Here is a 27,295-nt window from a genome sequence, read left to right as displayed (position 1 = left end):
TTTCAGTTATCAACATGAGCCCATGAAATTTTTATCAGTTTTACCAGTGCTGCCCTCACCAAAAACAAGTAGCTATTGCCTCCCATTTGCTAGAAAATTCATTTCAAACTGTTTATATCCCTGATACCCTCAACAAAACAACCAGGCTAGCATCTATACCACAGTAAAACTTTCTAGCATCATTCTAGCTCCAGAACACCCTTTGCAGATGTCACTAATGACCCTCACTAATAGCCCCTTTTCCCTCCCTTCCTTCTCCACAATATTCAAACTACCTAGATTTTATCCTTTAAGAGAAGACACTCCGTTTTTTGTTTCTCCATCTGAGACACCCCAGTGCATCTTGAAACCTAAAAAGTCACCGACCTCCATTTTAAACTGCTGCAGATTTTGGACTTTTGCATTAAGCCGTGGACCATACCTTTCTTCTGCCAGACATTTCCTTTTTACCTGGACACCTGATTAAGAGTCCTGTAAATCGAAATCTGGCTCTTTTGTCATATTTCAGACCTAATAACGAAAACTCTATGCTCCTGCTTGATGATTTTGTGGGGGGTGGGTTGCTGATTTTTACCCTTTCCCTTAATATAAACCAACTACCAACAATTTAAGATTCCCCGTTACCAACACAGGTGCTACCCACGCAGCCACTCCAAAGATTGCCAAACATGTATGCGCTCACCCCTGAGGTTATTCCATGGCGCCCAGCAACTTCCCCTGGCAGCCAAGAACTGGAAGCCTTTTAGCACCTTCGCCAAATCTTCCTTGCCTCCATTTCAAGGAGAGCGGGAGAGTAGCAAGCCCCGACTTGCCTCTCAAGGAACATGGCGACCCAACTACGTCCGCCCAGACCACAGAGACAAGGAACTAGGAAAGTCACAAACTTCCGGTATTGAATAGTCCTCTGCCGCCACCTGCAGCGCCCACTCTGGTCGAATGGAAAGCTACAGTTAGGGCCGGACGAGTTTCTGTACTAACTGGAAATTTCACCGGGCAGCGTCTTTACTTCTCCCTTAGGAGGCAGTTGGCTACGTCTTTCTTTGGGTAAAATCCTCAAACTAAGCGACAAGAACTGGAGAGGAAATGCAGTTTTAAACATGAGCAGGCAGGATTGCATCAGGTATAACCATCCATGAATGCAGCAATTTATCTTGGGATGTTATTCAGCAAGGGTTGCTAACAGGCCTGGAGAAAAATGTGTTGTTCTTTTACTAAAGAGAGGTATGGAAACTGGCAGCTGAAGCTTTGCCTGACAGAGATAACATCACATTAAACCTGTACTAAAAGGAAAAGACTTTTTTTCCTCTAGGAAGTTGGCAACTTCAGCCACAAGCTTTTGCATGTCAGAAATCCTACTGCCATCCTCCAAAGGTCCCAAGGCAGTAGGGGGACACTTCTGCCTGGCAAGGAGATATCCTCAGAGAAAGAAAAGCAGAGTTTAGCAGCCTCTGCAGAAGTGGCTAGCAGAGATGTCATAATTATGGGTGCCAGCATGAAATAATACCAAATAATATTTGTAAAGTAATTAGATTTTGCACTCAGGAAGACTTACATTTGTCTTTGACAGACTAAGGTAGATGCCTGGTTTTGCGAGTCCTGTGGCATTGGGCAGGCAGATGTCCCATCAGTAAATCAGTCTCCGACTCAAGATTTTGGGCACGCCTTAGCATGGCCTACAGACAGCCTTGACCTCACCTTCTCCCAAACAAGGCATTGTTAACTTCTAAAATGAGTTTCTTCAAAGACCGAAATATCCACTGAAGATTCCCTCTCCATATTATATTTACAAAAACAAGCAGAACAAGCCCCCTGCCTCCTTTGAACTTGTTAAGCTGTTACAACCAGGACTCCCTGACATTGAACCTGTCAGCCAGAGCAGGTGTCTGACAGCTCGAGGAACAGCATCCCCTTCCCCCCCGCCAAGGAAATACTGGAGGGCCAAGGGGCATAGCCTCTGTTGCTCCCCGACGTTTATGTCCCTATTATTAGGTAAGAAGTAACATTTGATTTATGCACAAAAATAGATAAACAGCCAGTGGAGACCTTTCAACAACAGAGTGATACGACTCTTCTGTCTAACCCTTTCGTTTTTGTAAAATTTCCTCTTTAGAAATGAAATGGGACAGCATTCCATTGAGATCAAATGGAAAAATCCTTAACTTAATGGCACTGTGATTCCTAACTGGTGCAGCAGCATCCACTTCTGGCACCAGGGCTTAAGCCCTGCACACTTAAGCCCTGCACACAACCAGTTCCAGGGTCATTCCCCAACTGTGTGAGCAACTCTTTCAATGCACGGTCATTTGCAGTATCCATTGATTCTTGTCTCTCTGGCCTGTGTTAAAGTCTGAAGAGCAAACAATGAAATATTGCTTCAAAGTTAGATCACACTGATCTCCACAGGCTGTCAATATTTTCAAGTATAATGTTCAAAATGCTGTTTATCTATAAAGTCCCGAATGGCTACTCCCATATTGTTAGAGTTACCAGCTCTAAATTGGGAAATTCAGGTAGATTATAAGGGTGGAGTCTGGGAAGAGAAGGGACTTCTGTGAGATATAAGGCCATAGAAGCCACCTTCTCAAGTGGACATTTTCTCCAGGTGAACTGATCTCTGCCACATGGAGATCAGTTGTAATCCCAGGAGATCTCCAGCCACCACCTGGAAGCTGGCAACCCTACATGCTGTTCAGCCCACCAGCTAAGACCACTCTAACAAGCCCTCCCTTCAGAGGTTGGCCAGGTTGTAGCTAGAGACAAGACTTTTTCAGCCATGGAACTGCCACTTTTGTTTAACACTCTCTCTTTGAAACTTTGGGTAGGACTTAAGAGCAGCGATCTCTGGTCTGAAGAACCGGGTTTAATTCCTAAGTCCTCCACATGCGATGATGTTAGGCCCATCACAGTTCTCTCGGAGCTCTCTCAGCCCCGCCTACCTTACAGGGTGTCTGTTGTGGGGAGAGGAAGGGTGGGCAATTATGAGTCACTTTCAGACTCCTTCAGGCAATGAAAAGCGGGCCACAAAAACAAAAACCCACAGCTCTTCTTCTGCCCAGAAATTCTTTCCCAGCAGCCAGTGGGGGAGTACAAGAAAGGCAGAGAGGACGGCTATTCCAAAAACCGACTATCCTCCCGCCACAGTGGGAAATCCTTGAAGATTTTGGGTTGCTTCCGATGACGGTGGCCTATGGGGAGGAGAGGGAGCTGTGCAGCGATCCTGTGAAGCTGGCATTTCCTCTAGGGAAACTGGTCTCTGTAATGTGGAGATCGGTCGTGAGGCCGGAGATCGCAATGCATGTTGGCAACCGGAGTGCTGCCCTGCCTGAGCAGGATGTTCAGAGGCTTCCCGTGGTCTTCACCCTCGCCTCCATGTTGGGGGAGGGGGAGAGGGGGGGGCTGAGATTGCGACCGGAAGTGACAGCTATGCCTGCTCGGGGCCTTCTACGTTTTCGTATGGAAGAGCTTTGTCTTTTGCCGGGAGAGAGAGGGGGAAGGAGGTCTTCCATAGGCGGGCCATGTGGCGGCGCCGAAGGAATGCTCCGCTGCACTAAAGCTCCAGGAACCCGGGCTCCCGATGCCTTCAGCCTTGTCGCGGCAATGCCCCTTCCCGCAATGCGTGTCCAGGGCTGAGAGTTTATGTTCCCGACCGGCGGAGACCGAATGTACGTTTTCCTATGAAGTATGCAAACTTAGATTACGTACAAAGCAACCGTCGCTTTGTAGATATACAAAATAATTTCATTTAGCTGTCCTGCACTTGGCAATACCTTGGCACGGTACCTTTTCAGCACAAACTATGTCCTTTGCCAAGTACGAATGCAGCTACTTTTGCTTTCAGCGATCCGCCATAATTAAACTTTTATTTCCTGAAGTGCAGCAGGTGTTTTCAGACTCGGTTATTATTCAATTACGTGGGCTTAGTAGTGCAGTGACGAAATCTTCCTCATTCTCTTTTGTATAGCGCCACACTGGCCGTAGTCAGTATGAAGCCCGGATAGCTCAGTCGGTAGAGCATCAGACTTTTAATCTGAGGGTCCAGGGTTCAAGTCCCTGTTCGGGCGAAAAGTTTTTTTGGATCTTTTTTCCCCACCTCAATTCCTTATTGCGCCAGATTGCATTCTCTATTCAAAGGGTGTTTTTTATCTTAATTTTTTTCTTTTGCAGAGCGGTGTATTAGCCCGTGGAGAGAAGCTGTGGATTTCAGATACATGTAAAAAATAAAATCTATTGAAAAAAAGAACCCTTTTTCCTGTTCATTATTTTCCATTGTATTGAATTTGGAGATTGGATATATTTGGATTGAATTGTGATTATTGTATTAAAAATCAACGCCCGAACAGGGACTTGAACCCTGGACCCTCAGATTAAAAGTCTGATGCTCTACCGACTGAGCTATCCGGGCACTCTGACTGCTTTTGTTTCCACTCTGCTGATAGTATACATGGGCAGGCACCTTAGCGATTTACTAATTATAAATATAATTTGTTCTGATTTGTTTTATATAGTAGTTTCATATAAGGATTCCCCTCACACATACACCCCTTGTATATTAACTGGATGCATAAAGTTCTCCTTCCAACTTCACATGCCGAATGTGTGGTCCCCCCCTCCAATAGAGCCATGGACTGGATGCCACGTGGCGTCTCAGCCTCTCTGGAACACGCCGCCGGCTGACTCGGGAGCAGCTCCAGCGAATGGATCTTCTGCCACGGTCCCGCCGCCGAGCACTCCAAGTGGGACGGAAGACGAAGAGCACGGGAGGAGGACTCGTCTGAAGGGCTGCTCCGACCCAGCCTAGCAGAGCGGAGACCGAGAACGTGCATTTATTTCCCTGCCGGCTGGGGACTCATTCCTCACAGATCGCGACTTCTTTTCGGAGTAGCAGAGCCTTCCTGAAATCTAACGCAAATCCTTCCTTTATTTAAACAGGAAGAGAAGCCCGCTTGAACGTGAATGGATTAGACTGGCCAGGGATTCTGGGTTTTTTTTTGGGGAGGAGGCATCATCTGGGTATGGAATTGGGGTCACTGTGGATGGGCTGGTAATTGTGGATTTCCTGCATTCTGCAGGGGGTTGGACCCTGGAGGTCCCTTCCAACTCTTATGATTCTATGAACAGCAGGCAGGACTCAGTGCACAAGGAGGCATGCAAGGAAAGGGGGGGAGGGAGAGAGGTTTGGAAATCGGAAGGGTTGCTGGAAAATAGGCCTTTGCCAACAATGAAAAGCTACTGGGTAAATGCAGGTAAACCTCCTCCACCCTCACTACCCATGTAAAGAAAACACTTTGCTATACAGCAAAAGATCCCTGGAGAAAAGGGAGTACGTGGATAAGGTTTGGTGGGTCATGATTATGGACAACCTTACAATTTATAAATATATGGCATCACAGAAGACTTGGGCATATAAATTTGTACAAATCTGAGACTCCTTTCATAACATTTTGGAATCAATATAATATAATGCATCAAATATAACTGTTCTAAACAGAACTCTTACAATGTATGGACTATATTCAGGTAGGTAGCTGTGTTGGTGTAAAGCAGCAGAACGACATTTGAGTCCAGTGACACTTTTAAGATCAACAAAGTTTCATTCAGGATGTAAGTCAGGCTTTTTCAACCTTTTGATCATGGAAGAACGTCTAAAATAGTTTTCAGGCTTTGAGGACACCCGCCCCGCAAGGGGTGTCATGCCCCTTCAGAGAAGTGAGTGCAGAAGTAAGATGTGAGAACCAGCTAATCAATCGACCGATCATTTACCGTTTCCATTGTGGAGAAAGAGATTAGACTTGCAGAGCAACTGGAGAAGTGGGCATCAGTGATGTCAACATCCGCCCAAACTTCTGGTAAATGCCATATAACCCCTGGGGGCCTGTCTGTCTACAGACTTCTTTGTTATTTTTAGAAAACTTACTTTTTCAGCCAGCTTTCTGTTTCCTTTGAATTGTAATTAGTATGAAGCCAATGCTCAAGTTTTCAATCCCATGTTATGTAGTAGGGGTAACAGGTGCCAGGAAGATTTCTCACACGGTGTTGTCATAGCCTTCCACAGGTGTGGGGGTAGAGAAGAACAGCAGCAGTAGCAGAGATCAAACAGGCTTGTTTTTTGCTTACCTGTCTGCAAAGCCTGAGAGGGAAACAACCTCTTGACAGGTTTCTCCTTGTCTCAGTCAAAAGTCACGTAACAACTTGCCTGGGAATATGGTTGCCACATGAATTGTTCATCATTCAGGAGACAACACATATATAAATAACTAGATATATGAATACAGAATTTTCTTTCTGTACAAGTTGCCCCCTGACAGTCCCGCCTCTCCAAACTGTGCTTTCAAGAGAAAAGGGGGACGAGGGTTCAACGCAACAAAGAACATCTTTTTTTAAAGAGAGAAATTAATGAGTGTAAGGGGCAAACCACACTAGTGATTCATTATCACTGTTCTTTTAACATTTAAAAGGAACCACAAAGGCCCCCATTTGGATTCAGGCTGTGGCTCTAACAGCCCCACCCTTTCCCACCATGCCATCTCCCCATAATAATACTTTCACAGGTACCACTAGTCTTTTAGTCATACTTGTTGGAAAAATACACGGATACAACATGGATGCCTGTTTTCACCGCCACTCCACAGGAGAATCAGCTGAAGAAAGGCTGATTTCATTTTTCTAAGCCAAGCATTATCCATTGGGAACAACTATTTTGGAATGTGTACTTCTTGAAGAACCAAATGTGGTGTTCTTCTGGGGTCAGCTGAATAATCTTCTGCTTTATGGAGGACAGGAAGGTTTGGCTCTGCTTTCAGGATGAAACAAATGGGAATCAGAAGATGCCATGCTGGGCACTAAATTGGGGATTCCTTTAGGAACCATTGAGTCCTGCTGTGATGGTCTATTGAGGATTAATGCTAACAGAGTCCGAGAACCTTTAAGTGACAGGCTGTTCAAATGGAATTCTGTTGAGAGTCAGTTATGGAATGATAGTTGGGAACTGACAGTTGAACAGGAGACAGTTAGGCACTGAGTATGTACTGGGAAGGAGGCTAAGAGAGTAAGTGGATCTAGGAGGATCCTCATTCAAGGCAAAAATGGGAAATAGCTTTTACTAAAGATAAATGATCCCTGTACAGTCAAAAAGGGAAATGCCTCTTAAATAAAACAGTGATCCCTGCTTTGTGTAAAAAGAAGGAAACTGGAAATTGTTTCTACCTTCTACACTTTATATATCAGTACAATATAGAAACCTATGTTTGAGTGGTTAAGCAGAAACTGAAAAGAAAGCCTCTTTCCTCAAAGTTTTAAAGACCTTGTATAATAGCAGGAACACTTGTTGGCAACAAATTTTCTGGTGTTTGTGTGAATATAAAGTTACCTAAGTTTTATAATGACTTTTTCTCCTTCAGATTAAATAAAACATTTCGTTTTTTTTTTTTTACTTTCAAAAGCCTGCTGTGTGCCATTTCAAAAGCAGAATATAAGAAGGTGATTTAATTTCTTCCCTCTGTTCTCTCGGCTGGGACAGCAAAGAGAGAAAGAAAGAGACTGGGTGGGATAGTCATCTGTACACCGCCCGTGGCGCCGCGGGCGCCACGGACTAAATAAAGGAGTAAGGCATTCTAGGGCGGGATGTGTCCGGGATGAGGAAGGGTCCGGATTGGACCCTTCCTCATGACAGACAATCAGAGGGACCAATCGGCGGGCGCGAAGCGCCTGCCGATTGGTCCCTCTGCTTCCCAGCCCAAGCAACTGCGAGCCGCGCGCAGCGCGGCTCGCAGTTGCTCCCGGCCTGATGCGGCGAGAGGCGCTTTGCGCCTCTCGCCGCGTCAGGCCACCACCCGAGGGGAAAGAGAAGCCTTTAAGAAGAGAAGCTGGCTCGCAGGGGCGGCGGCCTGATGTGGCGAGAGGCGCGTCAGGTCGCTGCCAGAGGGAGCCCCCGGCAGTCGCGCGGAGCGCGGCTGCCGGGGGCTCCCTGCCCGGCGGTCTGCAGTTGTTCCTCGATCTTCTTGGAGGGCTACCAGAAACCTGCGCGATCGCCCTGCAAACCCGCAGCACAAACCACGATCTGCTCCTACAAAAAAATTCCAAACGCCAGCCAATCTGCAGGAGGAAAGCGGGTCGGAGACTCAGGCCGTACGCTCTCTGTTTTTCCGTTCACACTGAGGCCTTCTGCCGGAAACGACGTCCGGAGACTCTGCACCCTTTTGCATGGAGAACAAGCGGCCTTTCAAAAGCTGGTGGGGATGCAGCGCGGCAGCGTGTTTTCCTGCGGTGTTTCCCTGGGTTGGGCGGCTTGCTTCGCTGTGGTGGGGGGGGGCAGGGATACGTGCAGGGCCCGGAGGCGTCCGCCGCTGGCCCGCTGCTTCCTGCGGCGGCAGCTGCTCCTGAGGAATGTGGCATCCCCTCGCGGCTTCTCCCGCCGGCATGTTTATGCGACCCGCCGGGTTTCTGGCTGGATCTGCGGCGACGGAGCGCGAGGCGGCCTGTCTCGGCCCGCCCGGTTTTGTGCTTGCCGAAAGGCGAATGCAATCCAAGAAGTGAAAAGTTTTAATGAGCAAGGAGGGAATTCACAGCACTTAATTATGCCACCACCTTCCATTCGATCGCCTTGAGCCCCGTTATAAAAACGATCATGCGCTACAGATGGCCGAGCGCGGGGAGGCGGCGCCGGCGGCGCCAGAAGGTTCCTATCTGCGAAGAGGCAGAGCCGGGGGGGGGGCTGCCGCGGTCAGCCGCCGCGGTCAGCCGCCGCCTCCAGGCAGAAAGACCCGTCAAGCCCCTGGCCGACCCCAGCGGCTGCATTGCGTCCCACCAGATCCCAGCGGCATTCCGGGGAGTGGCCTGCAGCCAGCTGGGGGGGGGGCTTCCTGGCCGTCTGTTCAAGTGCGTGGACTGGGACCAGTTTCCTTCGCCCAGAGAGAACCGAGGAAGCCTTCAGTTTTGCTCGCTGAGCGTGGGAACCGGCCGCCAGATCCCCGGCCGGGTGTTTCAACAGCCCCTTTCGCCGCCCTGCAATGTGCCCCGATCGTCTGAGGCCGAGCGCGGGGAGGCGGCGGCGGCAGAAGGTTCCTATCTGCGAAGAGGCAGAGCCGAGGGGGGGGGGGGCTGCCGCGCTCAGCCGCCGGCTCCAGGCAGAAAGACCCGTCAAGCCCCTGGCCGCCCCCAGCGGCAGCATTGCGTCCCACCAGATCCCAGCGGCATTCCGGGGAGTGGCCTGCAGCCAGCCGGGGGGGGGGGCTTCCTGGCCGTCTGTTCAAGTGCGTGGACTGCGGGCCGCGGATCGCCTTCCCCGGTGCTTGGGGAGCTTTTTCCGAGAGGGGGGGGAGGAAAAAAGCTCCCCAGGCACCGGGGACGGCGATCCGCGGCTCGCAGAGCCGTGGATCGCCTTCCCCGGTGCTTGGGGAGCTTTTTCCGAGAGGGGGGGGGAAGAAAAAAGCTCCCCAGGCACCGAGGACGGCGATCCGCGGCTCGCAGAGCCGTGGATCGCCTTCCCCGGTGCTTGGGGAGCTTTTTCCGAGAGGGGGGGGAGGAAAAAAGCTCCCCAGGCACCGTGGAAGGCGATCCGCGGCTCGCAGAGCCGTGGATCGCCTTCCCCGGTGCTTGGGGAGCTTTTTCCGAGAGGGGGGGGAGGAAAAAAGCTCCCCAGGCACCGTGGAAGGCGATCCGCGGCTCGCAGAGCCGTCGATCGCCTTCCCCGGTGCTTGGGGAGCTTTTTTCCTCCCCCCCCCTCTCGGAAAAAGCTCCCCAAGCAACGGGGAAGCATTTTTATGGAAACCAAAATGTCTTTTCTTGAACTTTCTAAAAGACTCTTTAGCTTTCCAATTTTTAACCTACAGTTCCAAAGCAGGGTTGCCAAAAGATTGGGAAAAAGAGAGTCCAGTTTTCTCTTCTGCCTTTAACAGCACCTTGATCTGAAGAAATCAGCAGGTGATGCTTCAGATGGCAAAGGAAGAAACTTAAAACTGTATTGCCCATAAATGTCTAAACCTCAAGTTGCTGTTACACAGAAGCAGGATAAGGATCTATTTGCATGCAGTGAAGGAGTCACCTGCCGATTAAAATCAACAGAGAGGTGGTGTGCTTAACCTTGGGGCTAGGTCAGTCTTACTGAGGCTGTAATCTAAGAACCATTTCCTGAGATTAAGCTCCACTGAATAAAATGGGATTTGCTTCCAAGTAGAACTTCAACTATGCATCTTTGGCAACCCAGCCTCTCTTTACCTGCATTATAGTATGACTGCACAGGATTGCTTCTCTCTAAGACGGGCAACTCTTCGTTTTTTAAAAAAATTACAAACCAATTAGGATATAAATAGAAAATGAGCTGAAATCAACCACTGTCACCAATAATCAGGCTGCATTCCACAACCCGGCTAGGCTGTGTGCAGAACTCCTTCCCCAAAGACAGGAGGGAAGGGCCCTCAGTCCTTGCTGGAATTGTGCATTTGAACTTCAGCCGGACAGAATGCCATTCCCAGGATGAGCTAAGAAAATGGCAGGAGTTTGCAGTAAACTACTTTGTCACTGGCTGTGACATCTTTATGTAGTGGCTGCTGGAGGCGAAGAGCAGTGAGCGGGTGTTTCCATCTGGGAGAGCTTGCTGTCTGGCATGCAGCACCCAGGGCAGGCTGGTCCTGAGGCATGCAAGTGGCTGGCTCAATTGTTTGGACAAGCCCTTTGGCTCACCTGTCTGTTGTTTGGCTGCTGCCATTGCCTTCAGCAGTGCCAGGCAGATCATTCTGCCCTTGGTACAACATATGAGGTGACCTCTTTCAAAGCTGTTTGATGGGGCAGGGCCATTGCCTTTGTCGCCCCCCCCCCCAAGGCTATGGCCCTAATGCCTGCACACTTGCAATCTAGCACAGTCCCTGCTTTCAGAGCTGTTAACAAGAGCAAGACATTTGCCTCAGGCACACAAAATTGAAGGGCACAAAAAAAGTATATCATGCCTAAATAAACGTTGTGTTATTAATATTGTTATTTATGCATTTGCCTCTTTAGCGAAATAACTATATTTTCATTGTAGAGGGTGCAATTTATATTCTTTATATTATTCTGGGCACAAAATTAACAAGATATGGCTCTGCCTGCTTCTGTCATCAGATATTTACTGAGCAGAGCCCGGTAGATCCTTCAGAACATAGATTTTCTGAAGGTTTCCTTCCATTTCTTTCAACAATCATGTTGGTTAATGCACAACAGTGTGCGTCTTTCATATGCAAAAGTGGCAATCACTTTTCAAATACTGACTAGAAGATGTCCCTCAATACAAACTAACCCAAGCATCAGCCACAGCATCCTAGCTTAATGATGACTATGCGGTCTCTGATTTTTTTTCCAGGTCCTTAGGACAAAGCAATGAGAGTTGAATTGGCTTAGGGTTCATAGGGTTGATAGAACCGCAGTAAACTCAGAGAAGCCAACAAATCAGTCTATATCATGCCCACAACATAGGGTTGCACCAGTTTTGTTTGACATCTATACATTCGTTAATGATGCAGCTGCACACTCCTTAGCAGCTATGATTTCCATGTAGCCTCCAAGTTGACTGGTAGTAAACAGCTGTGTAACACATCTCGGAGCTGCCAGATCAAACAATGACACATTAACAGCCTCATCCTATGCCTTTGGAGTCAGAAGTAATTCTCAATGAGTTCAGTGGGATCCATTTGCCAGTAAGCACTCATAGGATTCCTGCCTGTATAACTTTTCTTTCATTTACCATTAATGATTGCTTCACATTTTTATAGGCAGCAAGTGCCTGATAATTCTCAAGAGGATTAGACTGAAAGCTTTATGACAGAGACTTAAATTGACACCACCCATTTTCAAGCCCAACATTTTACCCACTGAAACAAATTGCCCTTTATCCCTTTATTATGCTTGGGGAGCTTTTTCCGAGAAGGGGGGGGAGGAAAAAAGCTCCCCAAGCACCGGGGAAGGCGATCCGCGGCTCGCAGAGCCGTGGATCGCCTTCCTCGGTGCTTGGGGAGCTTTTTCCGAGAGGGGGGGGAGGAAAAAAGCTCCCCAAGCACCGGGGAAGGCGATCCGCGGCTCGCAGAGCCTGCTAGCGCCCATTGTATTTCGGATACAATGGGCTTTTTTACTAGTAGACAAATAAGAAGGAAATAGATAAAGGGACTGCTCAGCAAGAAGTCAGAAGGGAAAACCCTGTGTGTGAGGGAGAGAAAAAAGCAAGATTGCCATAAGTGCTTGGGGAGGAAGACTTCTCAAGCAACTGGAATTATGATAAGGAATGTTACAGCAGTGAGAGGCTACAGTTAAAATAATAATGGAGCAAGTTTAGTAGCAGGTCTCAGAATCAACAACAGGCTTTGCTATGCCTTGTCTTATCCTTTTTGATAACCCTTGTAAAGTTTAGAGTCCAGGGGCACCTTTAAGACCAAGTTTTACTCAAGGTATGAGCTTTTGTGTGCATGGACAGTTCCTCAGATACAATGCCATGGAATTTGAATTTGTAGCATTTGCCAGCAGAGGGCAGCTTCCACCAGCAGACTGGACGACGCTCATTGTAGGAGAGCCAGGCTTCTTCCTGGAAGTGTAGGTATGGAAAGAGACCAGAAAGCTTCCGTACAGTTATATTGCAAACACAACAGCTTTGTCTTGCATTTGGAAATTATTATTTAAGACCATCCAAGTTACCACAACATAGCAAGCCTTCTAGTTCCTCAGAATTCAATTCAGCTCTGCTGAAGATCCATCCAATGTGCTTGTGCTAATTAGCATATAATGTTTTCACATAACCAACTAGAGAGTTGTTATTTTCCTTTAGAGGCATGATCCCATCCAACACTGCTAAGTTAGAATGTATTCAGATTTAAAATGATGCACACACACACACATACACCAAGTTTAACTGTGCATTTCTGACTCAGTGCTTGTACTCTCAGTTTGCACATCCCACTCCTTAATTAGAAGATAAGAGAGCTGAGGATTCAGAGGATCTGGTAAATAGATTGTAATATATCAATTTTAAAAAATCTGACAAAGCCCTCCAGGGGCAGCAGGAAATGACAGCTACAGGGGGCTAAGTCAAGAACAATATGGAGGAAATTGATGTGTGGATGCTCCATTTTATATGTGCAGTAGCTCTGAAAGCTCCATGCAGAATCATTACTGTATCGAAGCAGCCCTCGTAGAACCTCAGTACATTTAACAGTTGCATGATAGACAAGAATTCAATAGTTCCTGTTTCTCCAGCACAGAATCATGTGCATGTCTGTCTGAAATATGCACTTAACTTAAGGAAGATAAAGGCAGCAAGTTTAAAATTGTGTATATTCCAGGAACACTGTGATCCTCAGTGCACCCCATTGGGCCATATGTCCCATTAACTGGACTTTTTATATAAATGTGGTAGTGAGGTAGCTAGCTTTTTCTTTGGTGGACTTCCTGTCTTCTTAGCAGTAGCCCAATGAGCAGAAATTAATTGCGTGAAGGCTTCTAACATGGAATGAAGTGATAGCCAAAACTTCACCTGAGGTCTGTTGAATTTCAGTGCCCCTGATACTGGCCTGGGAGTTCAGGTGGCAGGGGGGGCATTTTGTGGTGCTGGTGGCTGTTTATCCCTGCCCTTTAGTTGCCCTTCACATTTAAGAAGACAAGCAAAAATCTTTCCATGGAGGAAACAAACCCACCACCAAGTACAATGATGATGAAAGATTGGGGTTACAGCCATTCTTAAAACCCCTGTACCGAGAGCCAGAACAATTCAGAGGAATTTAGCTATTGGTTGGTATAGGTTTGTGGAGATCACCTAAACACAAGTGTTTTTGTGAATAAAAAATACCCTGTATTGTTTGTTCAGCATCAAAGAAGCAAAAGGACTAAGAAGATCATTATGGGTGTGGAATGCCATATGGTCATTTTTTCTGTTGCAACAGCAATCTCAGCTGGCCAGGGAATGAGAGCAGCAAAATAAATGGGCACTTAGCTACCAGCACATGGGGCCGTGTTTCTTTGGTGTGGTTATACACTTCCATTTTAATTAATCAATTTCTAGAACAAGGTCCTAGGCTGACACTCCCACCCCTTGGTCTAAGTACAGAAAAGGGACCCCCTTGTCCCTGCTGTATCCCAGCATGCATACTATGTGCTGCCAAATCACTTCCAACTTATGACAACCTTGTGATTCTTATATTAACTTGGTCATGTCTTGCAGACTAAGAGCAGTGGCTTCCTTTATTGAGTCAATCTATCTCATGCGATATGTACTAGGGTTGTGCACGGCGGCGTCTGAATTGGCCATCTGCATGTGTGCACCGAGTTACACACCAGCACCCGCACCTCCCACCCCTCCCTCGGTGTGACACTGGCTGCGTCGTCCGGGAACAACCAGTTCGGACACCGCCGCGCACAACTCTCTTACTGAGAGTCCATTCTACCTGAGTTCAGTGTTGATCTCATAAGAGTGCATACAGTGGCCGCTTGCTTGCATGTGTCTTGTTCTCTAGCATTGATATTTCTTCTGGATCAAATGCTGTTACTCCCCAAAACACTGAATGTATATACTTTTTCCTTTTGCAACTTGCAGCTGCTGCATGGAATGCTGAAGTATGATCTCACCAATAATATCATCTCAGCTAGTTCTGAGGCAAGCTTTTCCTGATGTGGAGTCCCTGCATCTCTCTCTTCTCTGCATGATCCCCCTCCCCAAGCTTTCTTGCTTCCAAGTGAAACTGATAAGGCAGGGGAAAGGTTTGTCCGCTTTGCCTGCTCTTAAATTTTAAATCAAAATAAACCATTGCTGTCTTCACCAGAACTTGTTAGTGCACATATCCTGGCAGCAACCTGCAAAGAGCTTCACCTTCCCAAGAGACCACCTCAAAAGGCAGCAGTGAGTCTCCCCCTACTCTTCTAGTTGTCCAACTGGTAATGGAGGAGAGAGAATCGTTCAGCACCATTCATAATGGCTCAGTATGGAATGGAGTCTTCCTCCCAGCACCATCAGAAATGGGGCTGGCTTCTCCCAGGTATGATCTTCCTGCAAGTTTCCCTTTCCCATATCAGGTCCAAGCCGGTTCACTGACCCTTCTCTGGCAGCTTTGCTATGCCAGACCCTGGGCTTCCACACAGTAAGAAAAATTCAATATTTTTGCTAATGCATAGCAATTGTGTTGTATATGAAATTGTCTTTTTAAAAAGGCCTAGTATTGGTACTGATATTGGTATTATCAAAAACAACAGCAACTTTTTTGTTGTTGTTAATGTTAAGAAGCTCCAAAAGTATTACTTGGAGGAGACCACAACACCTTCTGTGTATGACCACTAAGACAAAAGTCTAAACAGCCCTGCTCTGTTTAGCTTCATGTCAATGTAGCTTCACGTCAAAGTTACTCTTCCAGTCACTGGAGAAAGGGTTAGGAAGCCAGAAGCTGAAGAGAACCAATGGCAGTAACAGAACAGGTGCCTAAGCAGAAATTGGCTGAAGCAGTACAACCACCTTCCCGTCTCCCCACAACAGACAACCTGTGATGAAGGTAGGGCTGAGAGAGCTTTGAGAGATCTGTGACTGGCCCACAGTCACCCAGCTGGCTGCACGTGGAAGACCAGGAATCAAACCCAGTTCTCCACATGAGAGGCCACCACTCTTAACCACTGCTCCAAGCTGCCCTATTTGTACCATGGCGTTTGGAGAGATAAGGAACAATATTAAGCAACTGGAGAAAAATGTCTTGTCCATTTGATAGAAGTTTAATAGACTTATTTGTCAAGTAATGCCATTTATCTCCATGCCATGGAAACCTCCCACTTCCAATGTCCACACACTAAGCCTATGGTAAAAGGAGGGACATTTTCCACCAGGCTAATCGACAACCCTAAGGGGGGACCGTGCTTCGTCTCTGTGAACCGACACATGTACTAGATGCTGCACATTCGGCATGCCACTTTGGGGCCGGTTTCTCAGGAGCGGTGGGGCCAGATGCCCAGAAACGTCGAGGCATGGAAAGGAGGCTCCATCCCCAGACTCGGCCGTCTTCTCCAGCATCAACCTGCCGCTCTTCCACGGATCTACACGTGCCCTCCGACGCTCTGCCGACTCGGCGGCCGCAGGGGGGATTGCGGCACCGCTTCGCCGTTCCCGCAATGCAGCATCAAAGCACAGCTTCCTCGCCGCGGGGCTCCTCGGGGGGACCCCGCGGCTTACGGAGGCCAAAACTCGCCCCACCGCAGCCTCAGCCGGAGCACGGGCAGCTGCCTGCCGGCTCTTTAAAGCGAGGGTTCAGAGCGGCCACGCGCAAGGTCGCCAGCAGAGGGCGCGTCCCTCCCCATCCCTTCCCTCTATTGTCTCGCCCCGTCCGGTCGTGTCTCTCGCTCGCTCGCTCTCTCTCTCCGTCTAGCGCGTTCTGTCGTGTTGGAGGTTCGCTGTCGCTCGGCGCGTCCCTTCTGCAGCCCCCTTGCAGGAGAGCCCCTGGGGCTGGGGCTGGGGCTGGGTGTGCCTGCCTGGCTCCAGGCTTAGCTGATCGCTCCGAGGCGCTGTCGCCGTCCTGCAAGCCTGCCCGGGCAGGGGCTGGGGGCCGCGGGCATTGTGGACGGGAGACGCGCGGGCACAAGACGCCGCCGAGCAGGACATTGCCGCGCCGAGTCCAGGTGAGAGAACTGGGCGCGTCGGGCCCTCGGGGTGGCGACGCGAGCCCGCCTAGCCCGGCGGCGGGAGCCGCGAGAGAGGACCGAGCCTCGCCCGGGGAATTCTCGCGCGGCAGGGGGGGGGGAGGGGAGGAGGGGGCGCTTCCCCGCCAGCCCCCCCCCCCGGCCTCGCCTGCAGCACAGGCGCTGGAGACCCGGCGGACGGGCCGGTTGCGGGCATGGAGGCGGCCGCCAGCCCTTCTTTCCTTCCTTCCTGGCGGCCACCTCGCTTCTTTGGCGAGCTGAAACGGACCTTACCCTTGCAAGCATTCCCTTGCGAGCGAGTTCTCTGCGTGCCCGCGTGTGTGTTTGTGTATGTGAGAGAGAGAGAGCTTTTAAACAGCGTGTGCTGGGCGGCAAGCGATCTCCTTGGAAACGTTTGTCTAGCATTCCCCCCTTTTCAAGGCGGCGGTCTCCTGCAAAGGGCGGGGGGGGGGGAGGCAAGTGGGGAGACAGGGCCAACCCCCCCCCCGCAAGATAGAGGGGCCAGAGTCCAGGACCTCGGCCACGGACAGCAGTCTCCTTCTGCTCGGCTCTCTCCGATCGGATCCAGTTGGGCCGCGCTTTACCCAAAGGTTTCCGGTGCCATCCGAGACAAAGTTACTCCCTTGGAAGGTGAATGCCGCTCCCCGCCCCCCTCTTCCAAATAAATCTCCGCTGAATGGCTGGAAATTCCTGCGCTTTGGCGAGAACCACTCCCCCCGCCCCCCGCGCGTCCCTCCGTTTCATCGCCTGGTTGGACTGAGAGCAAAATACACGCTGGCTATTATGCTTGCGGGTGTCTTTTGCCAGGAATGCCGGTGTCGCTGCTATCATTAGGTCTTGTTTGTCTCATGCCCCTTCCCTCCCCCCCCCCCCCACATAGCTCTCTCTTTATTTTGCATTTGGGAAACCGTAAGGAGCTTATGGTTTCTCTCTGTAGTCTGGTTTATGTGTAAATTATAGGGCTCTTACCATAATCCGAGTTAAAATGATGAGCAGGAGGGCAAAATCCCTAATTAGAAGGACATCCCTGTTTTGGAGGAAGGGAGGGGGAGGCATTGACCTACTAAGCAAAGAGAGGAGCGATGCTTTTTGGGACTGGGCATAGAGTAATTTGATATTCATTTCCTTGATGCCATCCACGGTAGCCTTGTCTTCTCCCCTCCACCCCAGAGCGCTGTCTATGCTTAAAAAAAAGAGAGCAAATGATAAAACCAGACTTAAAGAAATGACTGTGCATTTGAAAGAGCAGTTGGGGCGAGGGGGGGGGGAGCTTCAGTCTTAACTGTGCCCATCAAACTGTTTAGCTGCAATTTAAGCAAAACTAAGCCAAAGTGTGGTGGCATCTTAAAGACCGAACAACATTAATTCCATTGGAGCTCCCCACCCCTTTACACAGCTATTTTAACTTCTGCAGCCTGCAGCAGTCTTCTGCGATGCCACTCTCCACACTGCTCTAAACTTCTGTTGAGCTGAAGGGGCACCTGCAGAGGCTTTTCTTAGACTCCTTCCAGCAGTTGTAGGCTGTGATCTGATTCCAGCAGACCAAACAAACTCCTGTGCATTGGTTCCCTCGATACTGCCTTTAAAAATAGTCGATTGGTACACTCTGATTGTGTTATATGATAAAATGCAATGCTGATTTATTCCCTGGGCCTCACAGTCATGGGCATGCACCAAATGTAATTAGTTTATTTCTGAGAGACAGATTGGATTTTTTCCCCCAGTAAGGCCAGTAGCACAAGCATCCCCCCCCCCCACACACACACACATAGGGTCATCTGCATTGAAATCTGTTTGGCAAGGGTGGGTCTTTAAGGCAGCTAGCAAAACACACTAAGTGATGTACCTGCTTCTGGCCAGTTTGCATATCAGAGGGACCAGTTAGCTCACACCTGAGAATTCCATGCCTTGGAGGCTGTTGGATGGAAGCTGCAGTGCATTCCAAGGTCAGGAGAGCAACCAGTAGATCCTTCTTGCCTTATTTTGAAGGTTGGTGAAAACATTACAGAGGGAGGGTATACTAGAGAGAACATGACGGGCTCACTCTTTGGGTATGTAGATATTCAGGGAGCAAATGAGACTAGTGAAGGAACCCCACACATGTTCACTCTGCAGGGCTGCCACAGAACTTCCTGAGACCTTCCATGGGGATGCCTTAGGTTCTATTCCCAAGAAGAGCTTCTGGAAGCATGTACAGTAGTTCACCAGATTCTGTGTTTTTATTCAGCTGCTACTTGGCATTGGGAAAATAAATAGATAAAGGTAAAGGTATCCCCTGTGCAAGCACCGAGTCATGTCTGACCCTTGGGGTGACGCCCTCCAGCGTTTTCATGGCAGACTCAATACGGGGTGGTTTGCCAGTGCCTTCCCCAGTCATGACCGTTTACCCCCCAGCAAGCTGGGTACTCATTTTACCGACCTCGGAAGGATGGAAGGCTGAGTCAACCTTGAGCCGGCTGCTGGGATTGAACTCCCAGCCTTATGGGCAAAGCTTTCAGACAGCTGCCTTACCACTCTGCGCCACAAGAGGCTCTTATAAATAGATAAATTACATTAATTGTCTAAGGAATGTACCTGTGGAAGTTCATGAGACAACAAAAGAAAGAAATGCTTAGTTTCAGAGGGTAGCCATGTTAGTCAGGATATCTGACAAAAGGAGCTTTGACTCTCAGAAGTTTATACCCTCCCCCCAAAAAAAATTCTTGTCATGACCTATATAATACTTCTAGGGCAAGTCATTTATTACTTCTCCCCAATTGCCCCCAAATAAATCTGACACTGGTAAATCCTGGGAATTTTCCTCATCCAGCCTTTTGTTCCACTTTGCTATGGTGCTGTTTTCAGGAACATCTGCATCATATTGGTGTCTATTCATCCTTCTCTGTGTGCCCCTCTCCCCATTCTGTGACCTTTTTCCAAACCTGGCCTAGTACAATATTTTAGGAAAGATTATTATCATAGCCCATATGAACAGGAAGGGGTACCTGTTTTTTATGGTCCCGTACACATTTGCACCATTTTTGTCTCGGCCATCTCTTCCCCCACAGATGGGTTTTTATTTATTTTTTTTAAATCAGAAACTACTAGAATTCTGTAGCATCATAACCATCTTTTGCAACAATGTCCTAATTCCCACCTTTCATTTTTGTAAAAAGTAATTCTCTAGTCCTTTTTGTTGTGATGTTTTAAGGGGAAAGGTACAGGCGGCACTTTGCCTGTATAACAAAAAAGGATATATACTAACTTTATTTGAGGACTGATACACTGTTGCAACAGATCTTAGAAGACCTCTGGTGGAGAACAGTCTTAGAAGACCTCTGGTGGAGGGGAAAAGAAATGAGGGATGTGAGGGCTGATTAAAGTTGCAGGGAAAACTGCTATGTGGTTCCTGTGGTCACTATTGTGACTGCAGAGGCATTTGCAGAAGTGACACAAAGAATCATAACAATCTCTATATGGAAACAGCCTTAGAGGCACAGCCTGAGGGATGTTAGATTCATGAAAAATAACAAGTCTTCCTCTTCTGTAATGAGGTAGACGGAAGCAAAGATGTGCCAAAGAAGTCTCCTTGAGCACCATCTGTCATGCTCAGTATGGTTATGACCAAACTAAGCCCTGTGCTCGCAAAACACTGGAGCCAGACAGACTTTGGCTCTCCAGCCTTCTAATTTCAGGATGCTGTTTGCAAGGTGACCATCTCCCCAGCTGTGTTTTCATCTGCTGTCCCCTGCCCTGTCCTTTTGCTTCTTCCTTGCTGCCTGCTGAGCATGATGGGCTTAGGTGAACAATGGAAGCATGGAGCTATAGATGGTGGCAGATTGGAGTGTTGATTTCACTAAAATAGGTTAAGTTATGGGAAATTGAATGTTCCATGTTTAGATGTTCTCAGCATGGATTGGGAGCAGGCTGCCATCAAGAAGAGTTTAGTTTCGCCATCTGTGTGCAACAGAATGAAGATGGTTTAGTGCAAGCCAGCTGCTTATACATGCAGCCTCAACTATTTGCAGCTGCCTTAAGTAGCTAAGGTCACCAAAATGTGGATGGATAATGCAAGGATGGAAGAAATAAACACTGCCTGTTTGTATGAATCGCCTCTAAAACGCTACCCTGTAGGGACTACAAGTGAGAAGAGAGAAGTAATTTTTCCCAGAATTTTGCTGCAGGCTGGAAATCAATCTGGCTGCGTGGTGGAGAGAGTAATTGGAGGACTGCTTGCCCTTAGTCACAAAGTAAAGCCTGAAAGGCACTAGCAGTGCCATCCTAAGGAGACTCACCCTCTTCTCAGTCCATTGAAGTTAATGTCCTTGGAAGATGGCCCTGTCAAACCACTGTGGACAGAAGAAAAGATTTTGGAGCCGTGGAAATTGTGTGTGTTTTTTTCCTTCCTTTGTTTTTTCTGTCTGAGAGGCAGGGGAAAATAAAAGTTGACTTTGTAGGAAGGAAAATAAAGTGAAGAGAAAGAATTTCATATAGTCCCAATAGGACCACCAGCATTTGTGGTTAGTAAGTTAAACTTATAGTACTGACAGTGTGTTCTGACATGGGTGGTATCAGCTAGCCTGATTAAGTCAGATCTCAGAAGCAGGGTTGGTCCTGGTCAGTATTTGGATCACCAAGGCCCACAGCATTAAATGACTCCACTGACTCCAGTCGACACACACAAACATTTTCAAAGATATATTTGTTTCAGGATCTTCACAGGACACTTTCTGAGTGAGTAAAACCTTGAATTGTTCTTTCCCTACTGTTTCCAAAACCTTCACTTATTCATTGGAACAGTGCGTGTGTGGGGAGGGGGGCAGAGTGTCACCTGTGGAAAAGCCCAGGAGAAACCTGTTGTTATCTTCAAATTTTCTGTTTCTCCACTGTCTCTAGGTGGAAGTCACACAGTGAAAGTCATTTGATTCTTTTGCAAACAGAAGTGATTCTCTGTTCTACAGTAACTTAACAGAGATGGCAATTACACCTGTTCCTTTTGATTACATCTATGCATGATATTATCTTTACAAATTTCACATTTGTGTAAATGCCAATACACTTGCTCATTTGTCTCCTGCCCGAACCAGACTTTCGGGATTTCTCATCTTGTGAGGTTTGCTGTGTTTAGCTTAGCTTAGCTAGAAAACAGTCTCATTTTCAGTACATAGCTCTTTGAAGCAAAATGAGGGTTTGTCTTCCACTCCCACCTCGACTGATTGTGAATTCCTTTGGGACTTGACATCCTGACTGCAGAGGTGCCTGCAGTATAAATTGTCATGCACTGCTAGGCTGTTCTGCAGAACTGAAACTTCTTCATCACAAATGAAAGGCTATGCAGAGTGTTGTTGTGTTTGGTGGAGCCTGAGGAGGTTCTACATCACTTAGCTCAGAAGCAGAGAGACTGCTACACTGTGAAACTTGCTGAATCTGATACCACTGAAATTGACCTGATATCTATCAGATCTCAGTCTTATAGGTCCTGAATGTGATTTTTCTGGTGCAAAAATCAAGGATGTTTCAGTGCCAAATAGAAGCACAGCATTGGACAATTCTGCACTAGATGCTAAACATATGTGAGAACCTTTATATCTAGTTGTTTGTTCTCTCTCGCTGTCTCTGCAAGCTGAAAGGGTGCAATTCAAGGGAGCAAGAAAGGTCTTGCAGGGGCATTCTTCTTATATTAATGAAACAAAATAGTCTGTGTTATTCAAGCTAGGGTTGCCAACCTCCAGATAGGGCCTTGGAGCTCTCCTGATTATTATTTATTATATATGGCATGTGTGTGGTATAGCCAGGAGATTCTGGGATTGTCTGGCAGCCAAGCAAGAGATGTTGGAAAGTAGTTTGCCATTGCCTGCCTCCACATCATGAGCCTACTGTTCCTTGGATGTCTCCCATCCAAATACTAGCCATGGTCATCCTGGCTTAGTTTCTGAGATCTGACAAGATTGGGCTTGCTGGCATTATAGCTGATCAGCAGACTACAGAGATGAATTCTCCTGAGGGAAATGGCTGCATTGGAGACTGGTCTCTGAATAATCACGTCCCTGCTGAGCTCCCTCCCTTCCTGAAACACCAGGCCCCTCCCCCAAATCTCCAGGAATTCGCTAACCCAGAGCTGACAACCCTAACAAGCCCATGTCCCATAGTCTAGGGCAGCATAGGGTTGTACCACAGGGTTGTACACAAACAAGACTTGTGCCATTCCTTCCTGCCTCTCCAGTCATTACTCTCTTCCCAGGTTTTAGTGTTTTTATGCTCACCTCTCATAGCAATTTGCTCCCATGCCTCCTCTTTCCCTTCTGCTTCCCCCTATCTCAGCATGAGGCACTGTGCTGCACTGAATGCAGCAAAATGTAGCTCTCAAGTGTCTGACCTGAATGCTGCAAAACCTCTGCAAACTACATTTCCCAAGGTACATTGGGGCAAGGCTTGGGAAGCATTCTTTCCCCTCCCTACAGGTTCCTCCACTGCTGCCACCGCCTCAGCTACCACTCAAAGCACAGTAAAGTATAGTGGATGAGAAGAAAGGAGGAGAATCTTTCACTCTCTCCCTGAAACTGCCAGGCTGCAGGGAAGCAAATGAATGAGCCCGTTGTTGTCCTTGTTTGTTTTCATGAGCCAAATGAATAACTGTACACACTCAACAATTCATTTGGGAACCAGTGCCTGCTCTCACTACAGACTGGACCCTGCAGGAAGGTAAAATGTCTGGCATTCTGTGGAATTCCCAGTGAGCGGATGGCAGGGATCTTGTGCCCAAGTATTGCTGTGGTATAAACCCGACCCCATGTCATTAAAGTTGTTTTATCTACTGCTTTCGTTATATGCTGATACAGCTTCAGCTTTTGTCATGATGGAGAAATAGCTGTATCTGAAATTCATCGAAGCCGCTGTCAAGTGCAGAGAGACCGTCTGTCTGAGATCGTTACTCCTCTAATGTTAGGGATTTCAGGCGCAGCTCAATGGCTGCAGTCATTTGGTTTGCCTTTCTTGTGCAGGCAGCCAGCACTCAGTATTCCTGCAGTGTGCAGGCTCTCCTGGAAGCCAGTTGCCCACACAGCAAGTCCCACTGGACCGATGATCAGTCACCTACACACCCTCTGGCAGTTTTTCCAGTGAATGTGAAAATAAATCGACATGTTCTGCATAACTTCCAGATGAGCCATCATGTACTGTGTGGCAGAAAAAAGGCAAATGGCATCAGGATGCTGCAGAGGTTCACTGACTTCTTGTAGCAGGAATATTTCCCTGGCCTGCACCGTTTTACATGGGGTTTGCAAGCCAGTGGTGTGAGCAATAAGAATACTTCCAAGGGGCCTGTTGGCTTGTATGGCTTGTTGAAAGCCTTTAGGAAATGGCAGGTTTTCTCCCACTTGCCATAAAACCTACCTCTGCATGTTTTAGCTTTGGGAACTCACTTCATAATTGCATGTGATACCACGGTAGACTACTGGCCCGCCATCCTTTTCTACGGATTACTGATGCCCGCATCCTTTGTAGGGCTGGAGGAGGGAACTGGTGTTTTGCACTTCCTTACTGCTAATTACAGCTGTTTTTTCTGAAGTGTCAGAAGTTCATTCTGTGAGAAAGGGCGGAGGGCACAACATAGCACAGGCTGCAACCACATGGTGCTTTAAGCTTCTTTTCTTAGAAGTGTTGTTTCTAAGCAAACAGAGTGGTGGGCAAACCAACCATGGAAAGGGAACACTCCACATTGGATGTAAAACCAGCTCTCTGCCGCTGAACATGTTAACCATATAACTGTATGGCTAACAGTCTGTTCCCACAGGGTATTTTTTAAAGAAATCACTATTACATGTGTAGGAAGTGTGTTTAAGGGGCCTTGGGAAAATCAGACTATTGGGCCCCTGCTCATACCAATCGGGAACCTGTGGGCTGCAGCCTGCTTCCTACCCCAGTTTTAGAGGAAGAAAAAGTGTTCAGGATGAACAGCCAAACCTTTAGGAGTCACCTGAATACCAACAGGGAGGATTGAAATGCCAACAGCCTGAGGAGAAAATAGCCAACAGCCTGAGGAAAAACCCATTATTATTGGCTCACTGGGCTGTTGGTTACAAGGTGATATTATTTACCTCCATATCATGAAACTGTTCAACTAGTTTATTAAAGAAAAAAGACATTGGCAGTTCTAATTAGTAATGATGCAAATCAAGAACATTAATGATGCTCTTTTCTCTAAAGGAATTTCTTGTTTTGCTGTTGGCATACACCTCAAAAGTTGGGGAGGGGGCAGTACCAGGAAATCCAATGGTTTGCTCAGGCCCCAAAGAGTGGTTTCTTTTATCTGTCCTGGTTGCCTTTGTCCTTGGAGAATGGCATCACAGCAGAGCAAGTTAGGAGAGAGCGTGGAAAGCTGCAGTGATACTCCTGTCCTTTTTTTTTGTAGCTAGAGCTCTGGGTGGTTCTTGAGCAGCACACAAGTCGAAATTCTGGGGAAGCTCATTGTTTTCCTTCCTGCCATTGAATCCTTGGCAGCCGTGTTCTAAAAACAAATTACCGTCCTTAGCTAGCAAAGCTTAACCTGGCTTAGAGGGAAATGTGGTGGTTTCTTAATTGGCAAAAGGAGTATTTGCACTGCAAGCCATCCTGTTTAGGAATAAATCACACAGAGTTCAATCGTGCTTCAAAATAATTAAAGAGCAGTCACATGAAAATAAATTTTAGAACAAAATGGTACTCGTTTTCAAAATTCATTCACTACACAAACAGTAACTGTGAATGGATCTCCTAATTAAAGAAAAAATGAAGAACAAGCTGGAGGACCTCCCCTCCTTTTGGATTGCTGCGGTTCCTGTTGCAATTGCCACCCTCAGGGCTGCTAGTAACCCTTGTGCCTGCCTTTTTTGCTCACTGAAGCTTGTTGCGGTGGTGGAATTATTTCTACCACATTGTTAAAATGGTGCAGGAGGGAAAGAGAGAAACTCCCCCTCCTCCTTCCTGCTACTGCTTTTGAACAGAAATACAGGATTGCTGCTCTCATGGGAATACCTTCAGGAAATTCCCCTCGTCTTCCTCTACAGTTACGTGACCTGAGGCAGTAGGTGCTAGATGGAGGGATGACCAGTCTTAATACAGCTGTGGGAGCCTGTGTTGAGCTTTACCAAGACAAAAAGCTGATCCTGGATTTCCCCCCTGGTGCTTCTGAAGAGTTCAGGGAGTCCCCATTAGAAAACAGCTGCCTTCTCCACAGGACAATGCTTGGCCTGGAAGCACTCAATATTTTGCAACTGGGTCTGTTTTCCATGGCGGTTGTTTTGTGGTTGGCCCCATCATAGTACAAACAACCTACCCTATTTTTTTTGTCTTGAAATTGTTGCCTTTACTCTAAAATGTTACATCTCCATAGGTGCAAACTGTCATGTCTCATTTCAAGTTGCTACTCGAATTTTATGTTTTTTACCAGTCCCTACAACTGGAGGATAAAATGCAAAAAGAAATAAAATAAAGTCTTGCTATGTTGTACTTAGTGAAAATCATGTCATCGTGGCTGATGCCCAGAGCATTCCCTTCTCATAATATGAATTCCTATTGGTGGTGAGCAACATTAATGAATGCACAGCTGGTGTTGATGGTCACACACAGTGACGATCTTTGGTTAGTTCAGAAGTAACCGCTTGACCTTTCCCACCGGGTAGGTTTCTTTAATGAATAAGTCTGCCAGTTAAAGGTTTTGAATACAAGTTCATCTAATTAGCATGCCATGAGTTGGTTAGCAGTTGCATATTTTGCAACGGGATTTGTTTCCCATGGCAGACATTAACACCCTGTTCCAAAACAAAATGGTTGTCTTTCTCTCCCAGCTGTTGATGCTGAACAGTGGGCCTTGGTATTAATACATTGGCCTTGTCTTTCCTGCCTCCCACATGTCAGTTTCATAGGCGTAGGTGTAGTATCACTTTGACCAACGTCCTGATAAGCTGCTGGTAAATTTTCAAGCATGCTGACATTTGAAATTGCTTCTGGTTTCAATCGACTATTCAAATTTTGACATCAGACAAAATCCACTTTTCAGCACCTGACACATCACTTAACATTTATTTCCATGTTGGGTCTCAAATGTCGCTCACAGCAGAGCAACGTGATAAATGTCAACACAGCTGTCTTTAAAATGGCTGCCATGTGTGTCCCTCCCAGGCAACAGCTGTCTTGGGGACATTTGACTCTTGCCTTTCATTATGAGAAGACATTGAAATAAAAAGAAACTGAATCCCTTCTCATATGTCATTTCCCTCCAAAGTTCTAGCTTACTGGAATGATCTAGCTTCTTGGTCAATCAGGCCCTGGTCTAAAGGGTGGCCGGAACCTTCTTGACAACCATCAGGGGATTGGGGGTGGGGCTTACCAGCGAAAGAGAAAGTCCCAGGCCACTTTTATGGTGTTGCACAGGAAGTGATATTAACATGTTAGCAACTTCCAGGTGATGCTCTGGTCTTTGGGCAAAAAATCCTATGGTAAAACAGGCTTCTACCATAGAATTTTTTGCCCAAATATGGATCATCACCCAGAAGCTGCTAGTATGATGATGTCATTTCTGATGTGATGGCTGGTGATGTGGTATTCTTTGTTCTGGCAAGTCCCTCCGCTCCACCAGCCAACTGATCAGTGGCTGGGGGGCACAGCCTGAAGGCAGGGGACCCCTGCCTCCACCAGGAATCTGACAACCTTGCTG

At 47.5% G+C, this 27,295-nt stretch overlaps 2 protein-coding genes and 2 non-coding genes across 7 annotated transcripts in view; 2 read left to right on the top strand and 2 right to left on the bottom strand.

The window, feature by feature from the left end:
- The window catches only part of MDM4 (MDM4 regulator of p53), a 30,917-nt gene extending 30,072 nt beyond the window's left edge, over positions 1–845 (bottom strand). For all 4 annotated transcript variants that reach the window (XM_077334663.1, XM_077334664.1, XM_077334665.1 and 1 more), the window contains exon 1: positions 683–845. The gene's annotated coding sequence lies outside the window, so the exon portion shown is untranslated. The remainder of the gene's footprint in view (positions 1–682) is intronic.
- Positions 846–3,988: 3,143 nt separating this feature from the next.
- TRNAK-UUU (transfer RNA lysine (anticodon UUU)) lies at positions 3,989–4,061 on the top strand. The gene has a single exon. It is a non-coding gene; the product is annotated as a tRNA-Lys (tRNA).
- A 268-nt stretch (positions 4,062–4,329) lies between these two features.
- TRNAK-UUU (transfer RNA lysine (anticodon UUU)) lies at positions 4,330–4,402 on the bottom strand. The gene has a single exon. It is a non-coding gene; the product is annotated as a tRNA-Lys (tRNA).
- Positions 4,403–16,303: 11,901 nt separating this feature from the next.
- Positions 16,304–27,295, top strand: part of PIK3C2B (phosphatidylinositol-4-phosphate 3-kinase catalytic subunit type 2 beta) — a 112,060-nt gene continuing 101,068 nt past the window's right edge. Inside the window, exon 1 of the mRNA XM_077334660.1 lies at positions 16,304–16,602. The gene's annotated coding sequence lies outside the window, so the exon portion shown is untranslated. The remainder of the gene's footprint in view (positions 16,603–27,295) is intronic.

The sequence above is a fragment of the Paroedura picta genome, chromosome 4 (genome assembly GCF_049243985.1).
Source record: "Paroedura picta isolate Pp20150507F chromosome 4, Ppicta_v3.0, whole genome shotgun sequence".
In the NCBI taxonomy this organism is placed as follows: Eukaryota; Metazoa; Chordata; class Lepidosauria; order Squamata; family Gekkonidae; genus Paroedura; species Paroedura picta.
Note: the sequence above shows the minus strand (reverse complement) of the source record. Positions and strands in the feature narration are given on the sequence as shown.